At 32.0% G+C, this 12283-nt stretch overlaps 1 non-coding gene across 1 annotated transcript; it reads right to left on the reverse strand.

Moving 5' to 3' along the window:
- Window positions 1-10927: 10927 nt before the first annotated feature.
- LOC131181764 (small nucleolar RNA R71) lies at window positions 10928-11034 on the reverse strand. The gene has a single exon (XR_009150243.1). It is a non-coding gene; the product is annotated as a small nucleolar RNA R71 (small nucleolar RNA).
- Window positions 11035-12283: the final 1249 nt, after the last annotated feature.

Genomic DNA, 12283 nt, shown 5'->3' on the forward strand with positions numbered 1-12283 from the left:
CCATATTTATTCCTTTTGATTGATTTTATTCTTTCAGTAAATACTAGGATTCATATTGAAAATAATAAGAAATCCAGGAATTAGAATCGTAAAAGTAAGAGTAAGAGTTGCCTTTCAACTCTTTTGGAATCAACACAAATTAAATAATGAAGAAATAGAATTGAGACATTATGTACATTACATATAGATAAATAATATCTAGATTAGATAATTAATAACTAGATATATAAATATAAGATGATATTATAGACTAATCTGTATCTATATTAAGCCTATATCTTTATACAGTACAACTTTATATGCTAGAATAACAAATAAAGGATAGTATGATAGACATAAATAGATTTCTTTCTATCATACTATTGGATCTCATAGAATATTGTTAATTCTAATCCGTTCTTTTCATCTAAGATGAAAAATAGGAATCCTTTTCATTTTTTTTTCTTCAATCATTGATATTGATAAGAACTAAGAAGTCAAGTTTCATTCAAATTAATCACCTTGACTAACTATTTTTATGTATATTATAAGTAAAAAAGCAGTAGGAACTAGAATGAACAGTGTAGTCACAATAAATGCAAGAATATTTACTTCCATAATCTCATCGTTTCGTTTTTCTTTACTTCACAATAACTCACGATTTAATCCCATAGAGATAATAAATCTTTTGCCTCTAAATTCAATGGGATGATTTCCATCTTGATGATATCGAGTCTAATCAATATCATAAATAACAATATCTGAGCTATCAAATTGATTTATCGTCAAGAATTGAATAGTATAACATAGAAAGATCGTTTATTCATACCGAATTCAAAAAATGGATTCTTGATTCAATTGAGAATTTCTTTACTTCACTTTATTTTTATTTATCATATTCTTATCATATTCTTTCTTTTCTATAAAATTTTTGCCTTCTTTATATAGTCATCTGACGAAGACCCACCTTTACACTTACATTGGTTACAACCAAACCCAAACAAACAATAGGAGCAAAACGGGGAAAGGGGCGTTAAGTTCTAAACTCCTTTTTTAATGATCTAATCTTATTGGAAAACAAAAAAATGTGATCAAGTCCCAATATAGTACAAAAAAATAGAATATTCTACCAAATTCATTTGTTTAGGATTTGTTTTTTTTTTTCCAGCAAAAATCGTTAAAACAAAATTATTCATACCCTCTCTAATAGAAGTGGGATCCTTATTTTTATTTGATCTTTATTTTTTTAATATCCCCTTTCTTTGGTAATGAAATGCATAGAATATATTAAAACTTCAATGCATAATTTGAATGAGATAGATTGTTTAAAATTCAAATTTTTAATTGAGATTACACAAAATTGAAATAAAAAAAAAAAAGAGACTTTTCATATTATAAGGATTCTATCAAAGCAATTAAATTCATTTTGTATCGTACAAATAAAAATTCCATTTGTGTATGTGCTACTGGAAAAGATATGGTACTTGATTCGATTTCGGTTGGGAGTAATTGAAAAATCCAAACTCAGTATAGTATCTTTTGGAATCTTGAATATGACGCTACAAAAAATGATACTAATCCACATATGTCTCTATCAATCAATACTAGTTGAAAAAATGAAAATTTCCATATTTGTATTAACTTTGATGAAAAATGAAAAATGAAAAAAAAATAAATATAAATAATAGACAAGAGGTAACATTTAACATCCTCATTTTAGGTAGTTCTGTACATTTTACTGTTTTGGTGACTAATGTATGATCGAACAGCCAAAATGTTTGAACTATACTTAAACTAGAGTGAGGAGTCATAAATAAACTAAATAAAGGTTAAGTAAAATTTAGGAGAAATCAAAGAAATGAAATGTAAATAGGTTAAAGGAGCTGAGGCTCCGGCGATGGGTAACCCTAACGGGAAGCGACTGTAAAGACAGTTGCCAACTCCGGACTTGTGGGAAACCCTATGGAATAATTGTTTGGGACTTAATTGAAGAATTTATGAGGTTTAAATGACAATAAAAATGTCAAAAGATACAAGAAAATTTATGTCAATTGGTAAAGATAATTGTAACTCGATGAACATAACGAAGTGCATTTTGGTCATTTCACTCTTAGTGTTGAATCTTGACCTAAATGTCAATCAAAATGAGAGAGAATAAAATATTAAAAAATAAATTAAAATCATGAATTATTTAATGGAAAAGAGAAAAGAAAGAGAAGGAAATAAAAATTGAATTATGACATAAGCCTTACCTCACCATGACCTAAGCATAAGTGAGCATGATGAAATAATAACATAATTATAACTTTAATTCATTTGTATGAGGATAAATACATAGCTAGAGACAAATTTGACTAAAGAGAGTCATCTTCTTCTGTAACACCCTCACCATAAGTAGTTCGTACATTCTACTGTTCCAACAACTAACGTCTGTTCAGACAGTTAGAATGCCTGGAACTACACTTAAATGATAATGAGGAGACATAAAATGATGGAATACATGATAAGAAAATACAAAAAAAATTAAGAAAAAATAAAAGACATGAAATGAAATTAGGTTAAATGAGCTAGAACCGCAGCGATGGGTGACTGTACCAGGAAGTCACTACGTAGACAGTTGACGATCCCAAACCTGCGAGGAACCCTAGGAAATAATTTCCAAGACATAATTAAAGATTGACTAAGGTACAAATGACATTAAAGATATCAAAGAAAATTTAGTTAATCGGTTTAGATGAAAATGAAAATTAAAGGAATCGTCGAATCAGGGATTTAATCGGTATTACCGAAAAAGTTGGACTTTTAGCCGAAAAGGGGCATTCTGGTCATTTGGCACCTAGATTTGACTTTTGACCTAAATGTCCATAAAAAATAAGTAGTATTAAATTTTAAATTATCCCATGAAAATATGAAATTATATGTAATGTAATTAAAGAAAAATGAGGGGGGATTATTTAAAATATTAAAAGTTTAATTATTATAATTAATATTTAAATACTTAGTGGGGTCTATAAATGCATTAAAAGACAAGGATTTATCTACTTACTTCCATCTTCTTCCTCATTTTGTCCCATGGTCGAAATCCTTATTCTTTCTGCCTCCATGAATGTTCTTCCATGCAAGCTTCAACTCTCCCCTTTCATGCCATGATTCTTACAAATCCCTTCATTAAAGTTTGTCCTCACATCTTGGGAAGACTATAGGCAACAAGAAAAAGAAGATTTGGTAAGGTTTTCATATGGTTGAGAAATTCTTGGTACAAGGTTAGTGCTGAATCTTCCCACCTTTCTTCTTTAATCCTTGATTTGAGGTTGAATTGACTTAGTATGATGAGAAATTTGAAGAAATTGATGAGTAATTATGAGTCCTTCAATTTGGCAACCATGGGAACCATGAGAGTTTGGTTAATTTTTACATTTAAATAATGTTTAGTGATGTTGACTAAGGTAATTATATGTATTAGAATTAAATTACATGTGTATGTTTGAGGTTGACAATGTGAATTAGGGTTTGATGATAATTATGGAGACTTTGTATAATTGTTGAAATTGGCAAATTGAGATTATTTGATGAGACTTGTGTAATTGCTTTATTTTGGCAGCCTTGAGAAGCATGGGAGTGTGATTAATTCATAAATATAAATGGAGATTAGTGATGTTGATGGATAAGTAATTGAAGTTACATGTACTAGAAAATTTATTGAATGTGTATATTGACCTTGACAATTTGAATTAGGGTTCTGAATTAATCATTGGAGATTTGATGTAATGAATGTGTTGAGATGAATTTATGATGTTAGAAGTGCCATGAATGCCACAATTTTAGTTTGGGAGATAGAGGAATAAAAATTGGAAGTGTAATTTCCTTGCAGGTTGAGTAATTGTTGAAATCAGTGTCTATTTTGAGCCATAACTGAAATTGTGTGGCTCCAATTGGTATGAGGCCAATTGGAGGTAAAACTAGACCTTAAATGTACCAATTTTCATGAAGAAACTATATCCAAATTATGTCTAAAAAGTGACCTAAAAGTTGCCCTAATTCGGATTACCAAATTGTGAACCCAGAAAATTGACCAAATGAACAATGTTCATTCATTTGGCCATAAATTACTCTAGACAAATCCAAATGACCTGAAATTTATACCATTTGAAATCTTAGACATAGGGCCACAACTTTGTGAAGAGATCAGAGCCCAAAAATGCCATTAACCAAGTCAAATTACTTGCCCAAGTTGGGTTACCAAAACTGTCTAGAATCAAAACTGCCTAGAATTGCTAGACAAAGGCAACTTGACCAGTTTTAGCAATGAGGCCATAACTTGGTCTATAGAACTCCAAATGCCCTGAAAATGGTGTCAAAATTTCAATAAGACATAGACTTACAAGATTGGTATTTTGACCAAAACCCAAAAATCAAGAGAAATAGGTCAATTGGCTAGGCCAAGTTAGTGCATAAATTCTAGAAATGTGCATAAGTAATCATTGACTCTAGCATAGTCTTTTAAGCATATCTCTCACTAGAAAACTTCAGTTGAAATGTGCCATATAGTTCTGGAAACCTAAGAAATAAGGCTTTAACTTTGTTTTAGACACCTATCTCAAATTATGAATGTAAGAAGCTTAAATTTTGGGTCAAATCTACTGACCTAAATGGAAATCATGTTAGTATAGGACATTTGAGTCCAGGAGAACAATGTGGTTATAAGTAAGACTACATGACTTGAAAAAGTGCAACTAAAAATTTCGAGTGACCATAAGACATAGGGCAATGTATCCTATGAAGAACACTAGGCCTAAATGTTACTACAACCTGTCCAAATTATTTGACAAAATATGATACCAAAACTGCCTAGCTAAAGGAACCAGAATTTGCAACTGAATCAATTATGGTTATTTGACTATAACTTGAGTTATATAGATCCAAATGACATGATTCAAAAAGGAAAATAAAGACAAGACATAGAAGAACAACTTCCATGAAGGAAGTGAGGCCAAACAGTGGTCATAAATTGCTCAATTTGATATGTAAATTCAAAATAGTAAAACTAAACCTAAAGAAAGGTTCTTGAAATAAATTATTTTTGATAGGTACTTATCCCTAATAAGTCACTACATGCTAAATTACCTGAAATAGGTATATGGGACCCACTTTCTCACTATAAGGTGACATGAAATCATTTGATACATAAAATGTAAATTACCTAAATGGTTTGCTAAACACGTAAGTCATATGAAAATACGCTTGGAACCTATGTTTCCATTATATATGAAATAACAATATTATAAATATGTATAGTATATGACATAAAATAATAAGAGTGATAAATACATAAGCTATATGAATATGTACTTGGGACCTATGTTCCCATTATAATAACATGAAAATGGTATAAAGCATAGACAATACATGAAGTGAAATAACAATATATTATGAACCATTAATAGTACATTGTATGAAATAATAAAACTATAAGTGCTTAATAATACTAATTTTCCCAAAGTATACCTAGACTTATGTATATAATTTGATCGAATGGTATGCCAATTAGGGATTACATATAGCAATACTGCATATATTAATAATCATTTATCGACAAAATATGTCTGATATGATTGTTCTATTGGCTTTATGCCTACCCGTTGGCCATTATGCCTAGTATGATTTCTGGCTTTATGCTTGCCCACCGGCCTTGTGCCTGACATGAAAGATGTATACATGATAGGCATACGGATGTCTAACTTGTATACTCTCATGTATCCAGTCTTTATAGTCTATCATAGGTTACTTGGGCGCAAATATGAGTAATGAGTCTTAAATTTAATTAAGTACCGAAAAGATCACAAATATGAGTAATAGGCTGTAAAAATCAATTGATTATATGAAGAGATACCAGTAAATTAATACGCTCCTATGGAGCAGCTAAAGTTATGAAATGACTCATAAGTAATAAGTTTTAAAAATTAAATAATTACATGAAGAGACCACTGATATGAAATTAAGAAGACTGAAAATGGAACAAATTATTAGAAAGGATCCTGATAAGTTTAATTGCTTCTAAAGTTCAGTAAACATGCAATTGACTCAGAGTCCATGAAATATGAATCTCTATATGAAATTATACATGAAATAATTATCCTTGATTATTCAGTTATTTTTATTTTAAATTATGCACCACTAAGCAATATGCTTAGCGCGATGGATTGTTTCTTCGCGTAGGTATTGGAGAGATTGACCAGTAGAATCCAAACAGAGATTCTGAGCAGATTTGCACTAGTGTGGAAGTCACCTCAGCAGAGTATTTTTGGTAGGGCCCATATGTATTTAGATTTTATATTTTTGATTTATGTACATAAGTCAAAGATGTAATTCATTTTGAGACTGTAACATAAATTGTAAATTATTATATATAAATTCTATTAATAAAAGTAAATGTGTTTTACATGAATTGATTATATGACATATGATATGAATTGATGATATGATGTGATACATGGAAACTAATGAGATGGATATGACAAGAGGTAAATTGATATGTATTGAACATATGATATGAAAATTTTAACAGGTAAATAGTAGAATCCGCCATGCACTTATAAAATAGAGAAGACTCTGTTTGAGTCTTCATAAGAATGACAGGTGATAAAAAAAATAAAAAAAAAATATTATACGTGGGATAATAAAAAAATAAATGGACATTAAATTAATAATATACATGACAAGATAAGATAGAGTGCTCCGGCACTAAATGTGGCAAGCTTTACTCGGCTAAACTGTAGATGGGTGAGGGGTGTTACATTTAGTGATATCAGAGTAAAGGTTTAAGCGATTCTAGACTAGATAGATAGAAAGAAATAGTTGCATCACATGCATGGGCCTTTAAATAGAGTCAAGGTAACACTAATGTAGATCTGTGTTCTCTGGTTATTTTATGTTAAGGTATGGATCTCGGTCCACAGAAAGTCATAGATTTAAAATGGATAAGTATAGGAAAAATTTGATCTATTGGGAAATACCATGGTAACTATGTAATTTTCTTGATATTTGTGCTATAAGCTGCAGATTATAATACCGACTTGGGACTATTGTATAGAGCTACGTATTTCTAATAGTAAATCGAGATAAGGATATGATTGTAAAACTAGTACTAGTAAGACAAACTAAAGAGAAAGTGAAGTATTATAACATGAAAAAGAGGAAAGAAAAGGAGATAGCAGTTCCTCTATTAGTTACACTGGGTAAATTTCGAGGACGAAATTTTATTAGAGGGGAAGAATTGTAACAGCCTCACCGTAGGTAGTCCGTACGTTCTACTATTCCGATGACTAACGTCTGTTTGGATAGTCAGAATGCCTGGAACTACACTTAAATGATAGTGAGAAGACATAAAATGATGTAATACATGATAAGAAAATACAAGAAAAATTAAGGAAAAATAAAAGACATGAAATGCAATTAGGTTAAATGAGTTGGAACTGCAGTGATGGGTGACCGTACCAGAAAGTCACTGTGTAGATAGTTGACAATCCCAGACGTACGAGGAACCCTAGGAAATAATTTTCGGGATGTAATTAAAGATTTACTAAGGTACAAATGACATTAAAGATATCAAAGAAAATTTAGTTAATCAGTACAGATGAAAATGAAAATTAAAGGAACTATTGGATAAGGGATTTAATCGGTATTATCGAAAAAGTTGGACTTTAACCCGAAGAGGGGCATTCTGGTCATTTGGCACCTAGAGTTGACTTTTGACCTAAATTTCCATAAAAAATGAGTGGTATTAAATTTTGAAAATCCCATGAAAATATGAAATTATATGTAATGTAATTAAAGAAAAATGAGGGGGGATTATTTAAAATATTAAAAGTTTAATTATTATAATTAATATTTAAATACTTAGTGGGGTATATAAATGCATTAGAAGACAATGATTTATCCATTCACTTCCATCTTCTTCCTCATTTGGTCTCATAGCTGAAATCCTTGTTCTTTCTTCCTCCATGAATGTTCTTCCATGCAAGCTTCAACTCTCCCTTTTCAATTTCGGCAGCCATGAGAATGGTTGGAGTTTCATAATTTTTATTTGAATTAAATTGCCTAGATATGTTGAGTGGCATGTGTTACATGAGATTACAAAATTAATAAGTTATGGTTTGGTATGAAAATTGAGAATTTGATGATATGTTGATAAATTGATAATGTTGAGATCAATTATGGACTATTTGAAGTGCATTGAATGTGATTTGAAGTTGGTAGTAGTGTGGAATGGTAGTATTGGGAGTATTGTTTTAATGCAGGGAATTTTGGACCTTGAGTCCAGTACATAAATATGGCCATAAGTAGGGCTATGCTTCTCCAATTGGTGTAAGGCCAATTAGAAATGAAACTTAGGACATAATTCCACATTTTTCATGAAGAGACCTTCCCCAGAAACCAAACACAAAAGGATCTAAAATTGGCTTGAATCTGGGTAATCACATGCTGGACTTGGAAAAATGACCATATGAATAGTAATTGTTCAAATGGTTATAACTTACTCTAGGAAGGTCAGAATGACCTGATTCTTGAACCATTGGAAAGGTTAGACATAGGAGCACAATTTTCATGAAGAACACAAAGCCCATATTTCATCATTTAGGAGTAATTTTTTCACATAATCTACCCTTGTTCATAGCTATTATTATAAATATTAGCATATATTTAGTCAATTTTATAATTTTCACATTTCTTAGTTTAATTTTTGGAATTTATTTGTTTTGTAGGTTAAATTTGGAAAAATTTGATGTATTTTGATCAGAGTAGCCATTTGGAGGAGATTAGAGTTGAATTGCAAAAATTTTTGAAGTTGAGTAAAAAATGGCCGAGAGCGACACAACCTGCAGCACAACCGAGTTAGCTTATGTCGCAGGTTGTGTCGATCATCAGATATTCAGGCCGAGAATGACACAACCCGCAACACAACCCACGACACAACTGACTCGGCTTATGTCATTTTTACTGGAAATAATTGACGTGGCATTTCCATTACTCCAGCTTTTTACCTCACTTTCTCTGGAACCTTCCCCCTTTTACCCATTCTAGGGCAGACCCTTAGCCTATATAAAGCCTCATTTTATCATTTTCTTTCCATAGAGAGCAAGAGAGGCATTTTTGGCAAGATTAGAAAGAGAAGGAGGGAGCACTTTCTGCATTTTTTCAAAGACTGCAGAACTCGTTTCGCACTTTTTCTCGCAGAGACTCATCGCATATTTCTGGGTTTTTCTACCCCTTAGCTTACACTTCCATTATTTCTTCATTTATACATTTGGGTTTGTCTTTAAACAATGATTTGTGAGTAGTTGAATGAGATTCTAGAGATGGGTTTGTAAAAATTGATTTGTATTGTGGTTTTGAACTGATTTAGCCATTTAAATGGGATTTGTTACATTTTGATTTATTGCTTGTGAGCTTGTTGCCTTGCTTGATGAATGGGCCCTCATTAAGTTAAGCTTTAATCCTTAATAGATGGACTGAAAAGTGAATATTAGGGATAGATAATCTTGCAATAAACTTTATTTTCTTAGTGTTAGAGATAAGCTAAGAGGATTAAGGGGAACTTTCCATAAATCAATTAGATCTTTAAATGGGTTTTTGTTAGGTTTGAAATACCGTGAAAACAGGGTTTGATTTAATGAAAACCAACTTTGAAATGCTTGAAAAAGGTTTCAAAAATTTAAGAATTGATTTCCCTCAAAATTGCAATTCTCATGTGTTTGGCTAAATTAAGGATAAACCACATGCAAACAATATTGAAAATCCAATCTCTAGAATCGATTTAATTTTCATTGAATTTAGATTTAAATCCTCCAAATCTCATAAATAGTAATTTCAATTTAAATCCAATTTAAATTTAAATCCAATTTAAATCCAATCTCTAGAATCACTTTATTTTTATTTTTATTGAATTTAGATTTAATTCCTCTCAAATTTCATAAATAGAAATTTCAAATTAATTTTTGGTAATCTAGTTTAATTAATTTTAGTTAATTGTTTGATTTAGTTTTAATTCCTCAAATACCAATTTTAATTCCAAATTTCATTTTACACCTTTAAATTTTATCACTCTAATTAGCTTATACTTTTATTTCCAATTTAAACACAATTCCCTGTGGGATCAATATCATTTTTTAAAACTATACTACTGTGACCCGTGCACTTGCGGATACACCGTATCAAGTTTTTGGCGCCGTTGCCGGGGAATTGTTTGTTTTTAAGTTGGATTTTAATTGTTTTAAGCTAATTAGAATTTTTATTTTCTTTTATTTTCACTATTGTTCCTTGTGTTTTTCAGGTACTTTTCTTGTTTATGAGACGATCGAAAAGCACAAGTGACACTGAATTGTTATTCAATCCTGAAATTGAAAAATTCTGTCGAGCTAACAAAAAGGAATACAAGAGAAGAAAAGAAGCAGAAAAAGAAGAACAACAAAGATTTGAGCAAGAGGTGACCATTGAAAATATGGAGAATCAAAATAGAGCTATTGGTGGAAACAATGGAGGAAATGAGCAAAATAGGCAAAATGAAGTGGTTAATCAAAATGATCCTCAAAGAAGATCCATGTTGGATTATGCTTTTCCTAGATGTGCAGATGTGAGAGATAACAGACCTATCATTGGAGCTAATCAATTTGAGTTAAAGACTGGTCTCATTCAAATGGTTCAGAATTCACAATTTGGAGGTAGTCCACTTGAAAATCCTCATTCTCATTTGAAGAAATTTTTGATGATATGTGGTACATAAAGGCAGCCTGGAGTTTCAGATGAAGTGATTCAGCTCACCTTATTTCCATTCTCTCTTCGGGATTCAGCATTGGAGTGGTATGACTCACTTCCACAAGCTATTATAGCTACTTGGGAGCAGCTATCTCAAGCTTTTCTATCTCAATTTTTCCCACCTGGGAAGACCACTCATTTGAGAAATTTGATGGTAGCTTTTAAACCAAGAGATGATGAAACTTTGTATGAATCTTGGATGAGATTTAAGGAGCTTGAAAGGCAATGTCCTCATCATGAAATACCCAAATGGATGATTGTTCAGAATTTCTACACCAGAGTTACTCCAGCCATAAGAAACACAATTGATTCACAAGCAGGAGGAGATTTCATGAGAATGACAAGTGAAGAATGCTATGATTTATTAGAGAAGATTGCTCATAACACCCATTTATGGGGAAATCCTAGAGCACTTGAGCCAAAGAAGGCTGGGATTTATGAACTTGACTCAGTTAGCTACATGAATGCAAGATTTGATCAGTTGACTCAGCTTCTTAGTGATTTTTGCACTAAGGCAACAACCTCAACTCCTACAACTATGCAACAAGTTGCCTTCACAGATGGAACCCAAAGTTGTGGAGTTGATTATTCTTCTTATGGTGATGATTATTTGCAAGAGCAAGCTGCTTATGCAGGAGATTATCAACAGAAACCTATGGGAAATTCTTACTCTAATGTGAACAACTCAACATGGAGACCACAAGCAACTTTTGCTCAACAAGGCCAAAGCTCAAATTATGCTCATAACCAGCAGTTTATGCAGCAAAATAAGCCTCAATTTCAGCCTCAATTTCAGCCCACAAGGCAACCACAACCTGGATATCAAGCAAGAGCACAACAATCCCTTCCACCTCATGAACCGAAGCCAACCTTGGAAAGCATGATGGAGAAATTTTTTGCTGAACAAAGCAAGATGAATAGCAAATTGGAGGAAGAAATGCAACACATGAGACAAACCATGGATCAATTACAAGTCCACAACCGCATGTTGGAGACTCAATTGGCTCAACAAGCAAGCTCATCGGGAAGCAATTCCTATGGGAAACTACCTAGCCAACCACAAAACCCTCATGAACAATGTAAGGTTGTAACCATGAGAAGTGGTAAGAAAGTTGTTCAAGAGAGTGAAAACAAGAGAGAAGAAAAAGAGAGCACAAAAGAAGAAAATTCAGTTGAGAGCAAGAAAAATGAAAAAGAAGAAGAAAGCAAAAGTGAGCAAGATGAGGGAGAGAAACCATACATCCCACCTGAACCTTACAAGCCCACCCTTCCCTACCCTCAAAGATTCATCAAGCATAAGCTAGACAAACAATTTGGCAAATTCCTTGAAGTGCTAAAGAAGTTGTATATCAATGTGCCATTCACTGAGGCACTATCCCAAATGCCAAGTTATGCCAAGTTTTTGAAGGAGATTCTTTCCAACAAGAGAAGATTAGAAGATTATGACACCATCAACTTGGGAGAGCAATGCAGTGCTATAATTCAGAAGAAG

This window comes from Hevea brasiliensis, chromosome 7 (genome assembly GCF_030052815.1).
Source record: "Hevea brasiliensis isolate MT/VB/25A 57/8 chromosome 7, ASM3005281v1, whole genome shotgun sequence".
NCBI lineage: Eukaryota > Viridiplantae > Streptophyta > Magnoliopsida > Malpighiales > Euphorbiaceae > Hevea > Hevea brasiliensis.